The following is an 11,118-nucleotide window of genomic DNA, read 5'->3' on the forward strand; positions in this document are numbered from 1 at the left end:
CATTTCATGAAGCTCCAGACGAACAGTTCTTGTGCTGACGTTGCTTTCAGAGGCAGTTTGGAACTGGATAGTGAGTGTTGCAACCGAGGACAAACTATCTTTACATGCTAGTTTCTTCAGCACTCGGCGGTCCGCTTCTGTGAGCTTGTGTGGCCTACCACTTCACGGCTGAGCCGTTGTTGCTCCTAGACGTTTCCACTTCATAATAACAGCTCTTACAGTTGACCGGGGCAGCTCTAGCAGGGCAGAAATTTGACAAACTGACTTGTTGGAAAGGTGGCATCCTATGACAGTGCCATGTTGAAAGTCACTAAGCTCTTCAGTAAGGCCATTCCACTGCCCGTGTTTGTCTATGGAGATTGCATGTCGGTGTGCTCAATGTTATACACCTGTCAGCAACGGGTGTGGCTGAAAAAGCCGAATCCACTAATTTGAAGGGTGTCCACATACCTATGTATATACAGTGGGGAGAACAAGTATTTGATACACTGCCGATTTTGCAGGTTTTCCTTCTTACAAAGCATGTAGAGGTCTGTAATTTTTTTATCATAGGTACACTTCAACTGTGAGAGACGGAATCTAAAACAAAAATCCAGAAAATCACATTATATGATTTTTATGTAATTAATTTGCATTTTATTGCATGACATAAGTATTTGATACATCAGAAAAGCAGAGCTTAATATTTGGTACAGAAACCTTTGTTTGCAATTACAGAGATCATATGTTTCCTGTAATTCTTGACCAGGTTTGCACACACTGCAGCAGGGATTTTGGCCCACTCCTCCATACATACCTTCTCCAGATCCTTCAGGTTTCGGGCTGTCGCTGGGAAATACAGACTTTCAGCTCCCTCCAAAGATGTTCTATTGGGTTCAGGTCTGGAGACTGGCTAGGCCACTCCAGGACCTTCAGATGCTTCTTACGGAGCCACTCCTTAGTTGCCCTGGCTGTGTGTTTCGGGTCGTTGTCATGCTGAAAGACCCAGCCACGACCCATCTTCAATGCTCTTACTGAGGGAAGGAGGTTGTTAGCCAAGATCTTGCGATACATGGCCCCATCCATCCTCCCCTCAATACGGTGCAGTCGTCCTGTCCCCTTTGCAGAAAAGCATCCCCAAAGAAGGATGTTTCCACATCCATGCTTCACGGTTGGGATGGTGTTCTTGGGGTTGTACTCATCCTTCTTCTTCCTCCAAACACGGCGAGTGGAGTTTAGACCAAAAAGCTCTATTTTTGTCTCATCAGACCACATGACCTTCTCCCATTCCTCCTCTGGATCATCTAGATGGCAAACAGACAGGCCTGGACATGCGCTGGCTTGAACAGGGGGACCTTGCGTGCGCTGCAGGATTTTAATCCATGACGGAATTCTTACTGGTTGGTAGGTGATCAAATACTTATGTCATGCAATAAAAGAGCTTCTCCTTCCTGAGTATCCTTATTAGACAGTGGGAAGGTCCACAATGGGGAGAAATCATACCAGTGTAGCTTGAGATTTATTGGTATTGGTATTTTATTAGGATTCCCATTAACTATTGCAAATGCATCAGGTTCTCTTCCTGGGGTGCATAACAAAACATGATACAATAAGAACATTAATAGTCAAGAACAGCTCAAGGACAGAACTACATACATTTAAAACGTCACACAGATTACAAATGAGTACATACACACAAAAAATCTAGGTCAAATAGGGGAGAGGTGCTGTGCCGTGAGACGTTCATTAATCTGTTTTTTAAAAACAGGTTTGCTGTAAATTTGAGCAATTTCAGATGGAAGAGAGTTCCATGTAATCATGGCTATATATAATACTGTACATTTCTTGGATTTGTTCTGGATTTAGGAACTGTGAAAAGTCCCCTAGTGGCATGTCTGGTAGGCTAAGTGTGTGTGTCAGAGCTGTGTGTAAATTTGGAATTTAACACATTGACTGCATCACCTTTTTTCATAAGAAACAATCTCTGCTCTACTTTTAGCCAAGAGAGACTGGTATGTATAGTGTTGATATTAGCCCTCTGATTACAGTGACGAGCAAGACATTCCACTCTGTTCTGGGCCAGCTTCAGTTTTCCTATGTCCTTTGCAGCACCTGACCGGGCAATAATCAAGATAAGATAAAACTAGAGCCTTTATTTGCGGAGTGTGGTGTCAAAAAAGCCAAGCATCTCTTTATCATGGACAGACCTCTCCCCATCTTTACAACCACTCAATTAATGTTTTGTCCATGACTGTTTACAATCTTTTCCTGGTACATTTTTTATTTTATTTTTATAATTCCAAGGTCACACCATGTAATTTAGTCTCCTCAAAAAATATCACATTTACTTAAATATTCAGACCCTTTACTCAGTACTTTGTTGAAGCACTTTTAGCAGCGATTACAGCCTTGAGTATTCTTGGACATGACGCTACAAGCTTGGCACACCAGTTTTTGGAGAGTTTCTCCCATTCTTCTCTGCAGATCCTCTCAAGTTCTGTCAGGTTGGATGGGGAGCTTCGCTGCACAGCTATTTTCAATGTCTCTTCAGAGATGTTTCATCAGGTTCAAGTCCGGTCTCTGGCTGTGCCACTCAAGGACATTCAGTGACTTGTCCCGAAGCCACTCCTGCTTTTTCTTGGTAGTACTTAGGGCCATTGTCCTGTTGGAAGGTGAACCTTCGCCCCAGTCTGAGGTCCAAGCACGTTTTCATCAAGGAACTCTCAGTACTTTGCCCCGTCATCTTTCCCTCGACCATGACTAGTCTCCCAGTCCCTGCCTCTGAAAAACATCTCCACAGCATGATGCTACTAGCACCATGCTTCACCATATCGAAGGTGCCAGGTTTTCTCCAGACCTGACGCTTGGCATTCAGGCCATAGAATTCAATCTTGGTTTCATCAGACCAGAGAATCTTCTTTCTCACGGTTTGAGAGTCCTTTAGGTGCCTTTGGGCAAACTCCAAGCGGGCTGTCATGTGCCTTTTACTGAGGAGTGGCTTCCGTCTGGCCACTCTACCATAAAGGCCTGATTGGTGGAGTGCTGCAGAGATGGTTGTCTTTCTGGAAGGTTCTCTCATCTCCACAGAGGAACTCTGGAGCTCTGACAGAGTGACTATCGGATTCTTGGTCACGTCTCTGACCAAGAACTCTCTCCCCGATTTCTCAGTTTGGCCGGGGCAGCCACCTCTAGGAATAGTCTTGGTGGTTCCAAATTTCCTCAATTTAAGAATGATGGAGGCCCCAAGGTTCTTGGGGACCTTCAATGACCTTCATTTTTTGGAACCTTTCCCCAGAACTGTTCCTCAACACAATCCTGTCTCGGAGCTCTACGGACTATTCCTTCGACCTCATGTCTTGGTTCTTGCGCTGACATGCACTGTCAAATGTGGTACCTTATATAGACAGGTGTGTGTTTTTTTTTTCAGGGGGTGGATCAGCTTTAATATTGCGGATAGATTGTTGCTTCCATCAATGTAATTGTCTGCAATATTTCCAATCCCCCACATATTTTTGGGTAACACACTTTTTTTTAGACTATACCTTTATTATTCCTCGCAAACCCTACCACCCCTCCCCCAATTGGAGTAAACTAAGAAACAATAACACTTAGGCTTCTACCTTCAGTTTATACATATTATATACATATCTATTTTACAATAGTTATATTTTGTTTGTTTTAATCTATCCTCTATTTCCGATGTCCATCCAGTTTAACTGTGCGATTTAACAACATTTCTGAACCTATTTTACAGACCTGTATGTTTTACATTGGTTATCTTGTTGTTATTAGTCCCACTCTTCAGCTCCATTCAACCCCTCCCATCTATCTCTTAACACCATCCATTTTGGATTTCTATTTGCCATATATTTTTCAACTGTGCTGTGATGCTTCACAAAAGTACTGAACCTTTTTATTTTCATAGCTTCTACAGATTGTAAATTAAAGATTTAAAAAATCAATCATATAATAATTATTTCAGATCAATTGATCAATTTTCAAATCATCCAGTATTGCTATCTGCAGAGTTAGTTCTAGGTAAATGTTGCAATTCTTCAGCCATTCCTGGACCTGTGACCAAAAACAAGCTACATATGGACAGTACCAAAATAAATTATTATCCTCGCAGCAAAATCTGCAGAGCTGGGAAGATTGTATCCTCCACATATATATATAATATTCTATTGGTTGCAAGAATTTTGTATAATAATTTAAATTGAAAAATTTGAAGTTTTGAATCTGGCATCGTTTTGCGTGTCAATTCATAAACCATGTGCCATGGAATCGGTACATCGAACACCTCTTCCCAACTATTTTGCGATTTACATGGCACAGCTGTCAATTTTTTGGTCCTTAAATTAAATTGGTATATACTTTCATTTATCACAGTTTTCTTTAACCATTTTTGGTCTTTAATACAGGGCCTGACAGACAAGTTCCTTACTTTTTCCCCCTTCCACTTGCCTCTTCCATTTTTGTGGTAATGAGGCGATTAGTTGGTTGTAATTTTGGGTAGAGCTGACATTTACATATGTTTGTGTTAGCTGCATGTGTTACATAACTCCACCAGTCCTATTTATGATATCATTTGCAAAATGTATACCTTTTTAAAGATTTTATCAAAAAATACATTTTTTCAATTAGTATATTTGAAAAAATGAATATTTGAGTTTTACCACTATATTTGTATTTTTTCTGTCTTTTCAGGTGGATTAAACTGAAATGGCAAACAACTTCAAATCAAATCAAATTTGATTTGTCACATACACATGGTTAGCAGATGTTAATGCGAGTGTAGCGAAATGCTTGTGCTTCTAGTTCCGACCATGCAGTAATATCTAACAAATAATCTAATCTAACAATTTCACAACAACTACCTTATACACACAAGTGTAAAGGAATGAATATGTACATAAAAATACATGAATGAGTGATGGCCGAACGGTATAGGCAAGATGCAGTAGATGGTATAGAGTACAGTATATACATATGAGATGAGTAAATGTAGAGTATGTAAACATTATATAAAGTGGCTAGTGATACATTTATTACATCAATTTTTCCATTATTAAAGTGGCTAGAGTTGAGACAGTATGTTGGCAGCAGCTCCTCAATGTTAGTGATAGCTGTTTAACAGTCGGATGGCCTTGAGATAGAAGCTGTTTTTCAGTCTCTCGGTCCCCGCTTTGATGCTCCTGTACTGACCTCGCCTTCTGGATGATAGCGGGGTGAACAGGCAGTGGCTTGGGTGGTTGTTGTCCTTGATGATTTTTTTGGCCTTCCTGTGACATCGGGTGGTGTAGATGTCCTGGAGGGCAGGTAGTTTGCCCTCGGTGATGCGTTGTGCAGACCTCACTACCCTCTGGAGAGCCTTGCGGCTGTGGGCGGAGCCGTACCAGGAGGTGATACAGCCCGACAGGATGCTCTCGATTGTGCATCTGTAAAAGTTTATGAGGGTTTTTGATAACAAGCCGAATTTCTTCAGCCTCCTGAGGTTGAAGAGGTGTTGCTGCGCCTTCTTCACCATGCTGTCTGTGTGGGTGGACCATTTGTTTGTCCGTGATGTGTACGCCGAGGATCTTAAAACTTCCCACCTTCTCCACTACTGTCCCATCAATGTGGATAGGGGGCTGCTCCCTCTGCTGTTTCCTGAAGTCCACGATCATCTCCTTTGTTTTGTTGACATTGAGTGTGAGGTTATTTTCCTGAAACCACACTCCGAGTGCCCTCACCTCCTCCCTGTAGACCGTCTCGTCGTTGTTGGTAATCAAGCCTACCACTGTAGTGTCATCTGCAAACTTGATGATTGAGTTGGAGGCGTGCATGGCCATGCAGTCATGGGTGAACAGGGAGTACAGGAGAGGGCTGAGAACACACCCTTGTGGGGCCCCGGTGTTGAGGATGTTACCTACCCTCACCACCTGGGGGCCGCCCCTCAGGAAGTCCAGGACCCAGTTGCACAGGGCGGGGACGAGACCCAGGGTCTCGAGCTTAATGATGAGTTTGGAGGGTACTATGGTGTTAAATGCTGACCTGTAGTCGAAGAACAGCATTCTTACATAGGTATTCCTCTTGTCCAGATGGATTAAGGCAGTGTGATTACGATGGCATCGTCTGTGGACCTATTGGGGCGGTAAGTAAATTGGAGTGGGTCTAGGTTGGAGGTGATATGGTCCTTGACGAGTCTCTCAAAGCACGGAAGTGAGTGCTATGGGGCGGTAGTCATTTAGCTCAGTTACCTTAGCTTTCTTGGGAACAGGAACAATGGTGGCCCTCTTGAAACATGTGGGAACAGCAGACTGGGATAAGGATTGATTGAATATGTCCGTAAACACACCAGCCAGCTGGTCTGCGCATGCTCTAAGGACGCGGCTGGGGATGTCTTCTGAGCCTGCAGCCTTGCGAGGGTTAACACGTTTAAATGTTTTTCTCACGTTGGCTGCAGTGAAGGAGAGCCCGCAGGTTTTGGTAGCGGGCCGTGTCAGTGGCACTGTATTGTCCTAAAAGCGAGCAAAGAAGTTGTTTAATTTGTCTGGGAGCAAGACATTGTGATCCGCGACTCTTGTTTAAAAAATAACGATATTTTGGAAACGATTTCGTTTTCAAAGAACCGAAAGTGAGCAGTTGTCATCTGAATAAAAGGAAAAAGGCCATTCTTGAACATGGGGTGAGACATTCTTACTAATTTACTAGAGAACCATTTTGGATTTAAGTATAACTTTTGTATGACTGATACCTTTAGTGAGAGGTCTAATGCTTTAATATTTAATCATTTCTGCCCTCCGAATTCATATTCGTTATATAAATAGGCCCTTTTAATTTTGTCTGGCTTGCCATTCCAAATAAAATGGAATCTTTTTTGTTCATATCATTTAAAAAGCAGGTAACTAGGTGTAGGCAAAACCATAAGCAAATAGGTCAACTGTGATATGACTAAACAGGTATTTTCCTTTCTATGGTAGCAAGATTTTATCTATTTTTGCTAACTTTCTATAAAAATGTATTGGAGTGAGATAATTTCTTTATTTTGGGATATGTATACCGAGTATGTTCACATCCGCGTCAGACTATTTTATTGGTAAACTACACAGTAAATGTAAAAGTTGAATTTTTTTGTGATCCAATATGTAATATCATAATTTGTTTTACTCCTCTTGACAGTTTAAAACTTTCTGAGATGTAGCCATTTTTTACTATTTTATACCTAGGGTTGACTTTAACCCATTTTATAAGTGATTCTCCAAATTTGAAATATTCTCGGCATTTATATATAAACTCCAGTCGTACTTTATCAAAAGCCTTTTCAGAATCAGCAATGAAAACCAGGCATAGTTTCCCCGATATTTCATAGTATTCTATTGTTTCCAGTACTTGTCTTATATTATCTCCAATGTATCGTCCATGTAAAAAATCTGTCTGATTAGGATGAATAATATCTGACAATACCTCTTTAATTCTATGCGCCAAGCATTTAGCTAAAATTTTTGCATCACAACACTGAAGTGTAAGAGGCCTCCAATTTTTTTATTGGGACTGGATCTTTATTTATACCACTTGGATCCTGTTTCAGTAACAATGAAATCAGACCTTGTTGCGTGTCCGATAATCTACCACTTATATAGGAGTGGTTAAAACATGCTAATAATGGTCCTCTGAGTATATAAAAAAAAAGTGTTGTATACTTCCACTGGTATGCCATCTAGCCCTGGAGTTTTCCCAGACTTAAAGGCTTTAATTGCATCAAGAAGTTCCTCCTCTGTAATTTGGCCTTCACATTAGTCTTTCTGTATAGATGTTAATTTGACATTATTAATAGGAAAAATAATCCATACAATTAGCTTCGGTTAGTGGAGATGGAGGAGACTGAAACAAAAATATATTCTTGGTAGCATTTCTATGTTGAAGGTTGAAAAATAATTTTGTGCATTTTTACACTGGATCTTTCTTGAATAAGTTCCAACATTTCTTTTTGTTTTTCCTCTAACTTGTTCTGTGCCTATGGTACCGTTTTTATTGCTATCTAACTGTACTGTTAGTCCTTCAATTTCCTTTGATAATATGGAAATCATGTCCAATCAATTAAATTTACCACAGCTGGACTCCAATCAAGTTGTAAAAACATCAAGGATGATCAATACAAACAGGATGCACCTGAGCTCAATTTTGAGTCTCATAGCAAAGTGTCTGAATACTTATGTAAATAAGGTATCTGCTTTTTATGTTTAATACATTTGAAAAAAATCTAAAAATCAGTTTTCACTTTGTCATTATGGGATATTGTGTGTAGACTGATGAAGAAAATGGTTTACATAATCCATTTTAGAATAAGGCTGTAACATAACAAAATGTGGAAAAAGTGTAGAGGTCTGAATACTTTCCGAATGTACTGTTCATAGACACAGGCTTTGTTTAATGCCAGTGGCAGGTCGTTAGTAAAAATAATAAAGAGTGGAGGGCCAAGAGAGCTGCCCTGCGGTACAACACACTTTACATGTTTAATGAGCCACTGAACAGTCCGATTGGCACGTGTGTTTTTATGCTGCTCGTTCGATTATTAGATTAGATTTCAGCCTTGGAGGCGTTTTTCTGACCGATTCCAAGTTTGATTAATGATGTTTTCATGGTTCAAGCTAGGTCTCTTAGTTCCAGTGAAGTGAAATCTTAACGCTACAGTATACAATGATATTCTAGACATTTCACGAATAGGAGATTTGATATGTAATGTAATAAACAGTAGGGGTCATCAACTAGATGATCTGTAGAACCTGCCACATACGTCTCATGTCTGAGCCTTTGATTTGTGACTCCATTTTGTCTCTATACTGACATTTCGCTTGTTTGATTGCCTTGGAGGGAATAACTACACTGTTTGTATTCGGCCATATTCCCAGTCACCTTTCCATGGTTAAATGCTGTGGTTTGCACTTTCAGTTCTGCACGAATGCCGCCATCTATCCACGGTTTCTGGTTAGGGTAGGTTTTAATAGTCACAGTAGGTGTTACGAATCCCTTTTGGCCTGACAGTCTAAGGGGGGGGGGGGGGGGGGGGGGTAATGAGACCCGTAACATAACTCAGTCAAATTATAATAGTGACAAAGTAAAAGTGTGAACGAAATAACCAGGACAACTGAAATCTACCGTCAAACTCAAGGTTTATTTGAAAACACACGGTAATGGGGGGGGGGGAGCAGGAAAAGGGGCTGAGCTGGACAGAGAGATCAGAGAGATCTACAGGTATGGCATTTTCAGAGAGATGAGCTCTAGAGCAAACAACTGACAGGGTTTTTAAACCAAGGGAAAGGAACTGTGATAGGGTAGGAAACAGGAGGAGGTGTGTCTTCTGATTGATGATTGGATTGGTGACTGTTTGGGGAGTGATGATTTTCACCTGTGAGGGGAGAAGGAGAGAAAAGTACACAGGATACACACCCACAGGATACTTGTATCCGTAACAGTAGGTATAACATCTCCTATGCACTTCCTTATAAACTCACTCAACGAATCAGTCTATATGTCAATATTATTCTCTGAGGCTACCTGGAACATGTCCCAGTCCGCGTGATCAAAACAATCTTGAGGCGTGGATTGGTCAGACCAGCGTTGAATTGTCCTTAGCACAGGTACATCCTGTTTGAGTTGTTGGGGAATAATCAGAATTAGTTGGGTAACATAGATAAGATGTTTTATTTTCATTATATGCTTGTATATATTATATTATATTATATTTTTGTATAATACTGTTGGCTGGTTGCAGTTATCTGTTCTCTGTCATGGGGTAAGTTACTTGGGCCGCAGAGAGGGGAGGGGTCAAGCTTGTCTTCATATGTAAACATATCTTTTAAATCAATTATCTCTTGGCTCCACAATGTCTGTGTGCCAGTCACTGTGTCTCTGTGATCTTGTCCAGGAGGGGTGTATTTGATATATGCCTGTTCATGAGGATTTGTTTTATGGTCCTGAGAACGAGATGAGAACATAGTTTAGGAGACAAAGCTGAACAATAATTTATAGCCAATGCTGTCTGGCTATGTGTGTCTTTGCTATAAAGGATCTCAGTTGCAATGTGTAAGGACTCTCAGAGAATTCATTGATAGACACTGAATTGATCTGAGAGTCACAGGGTTGTGATGGAGCTCATATAATTAAAGATGAACTTTATGATAACTCTGACTTGTGTGTGGTTTGCTCTCATGATTTGGTAAATACAGGAAATTTCCACGACAGAGTTCCTGCCTCTAGGAAGGGGGGAGCAAAATGGAGTTGTGGTCAGATTTGCCGAAAGGAGGGTGGGGGAAGGCCTTGTATGCATCGCGGAAGTTAGAGTAGACTACAGTCAATATGCTGATAGAATTTAGGTAGCCTTGTTGTCAAATTTGCTTTGTTAAAATTCCCAGCTATAATAAATTCATCCTCAGGATATATGGTTTCCAGTTTGCATAAAGTCCAGTGAAGTTCCTTAAGGGCCGTCGTGGTATCGGCTTGAGGAGGGATATACACGGCTGTGACAATAACCGAGGAGAATTCCCTTGGGAGATAATATGGTCGGCATTTGATTGTGAGGAATTCTAGGTCAGGTGAACAAAAGGACTCGAGTTCCTGTATGTTGTTACAATTAGACTATGAGTCATTAATCATGAAACATACACCCCCGCCATTCTTCTGTCCTGAGAGATGTTTATTCCAGCCGGCGCAACGCACAAAGAATCCAGGTGGCTGTACCGACTCCGACAGCATATCCCGAGAGAGCCATGTTTCCGTGAAACAGAGTATGTTACAATCCCTGATGTCTTTCTGGAAAGCAACCCTTGCCCTAATTTTGGCAACCTTGTTATCTAGAAACAGGACATTAGCGAGTAACATACTCAGGAGCGGTGGGTGGTGTGCGCATCCGAAGTCTGACAAGAAGACCGCTCCGTCTACCTCCAGCAGCTATGTTTTGTGTCAGCCTCTGGAATCACTTAAAATGCCCTGGGTGGTACAGACAAAGGTTCTGCTTCGGGAAAGTTGTATTCCTGGTCCTAGTTGACGTTGCTCTGATATCCAATAGTTCTTCCCGGCTGTACGTAATAACACTTAAGATTTTCTGGGCTAACAATGTAAGAAATAATACATTAAAAAAACAATACTGCAAAGTTTCCT

General features: G+C 41.1%; 1 protein-coding gene across 1 annotated transcript in view; it reads left to right on the forward strand.

Annotated features, from left to right (window-relative positions):
* Positions 1-11,118, forward strand: part of LOC109901171 (zinc finger protein 16-like) — a 174,268-nt gene that overhangs the window by 95,295 nt on the left and 67,855 nt on the right. The gene's annotated exons all lie outside the window — the stretch shown is intronic.

The sequence above is a fragment of the Oncorhynchus kisutch genome, linkage group LG12, assembly GCF_002021735.2.
Source record: "Oncorhynchus kisutch isolate 150728-3 linkage group LG12, Okis_V2, whole genome shotgun sequence".
In the NCBI taxonomy this organism is placed as follows: domain Eukaryota; kingdom Metazoa; phylum Chordata; class Actinopteri; order Salmoniformes; family Salmonidae; genus Oncorhynchus; species Oncorhynchus kisutch.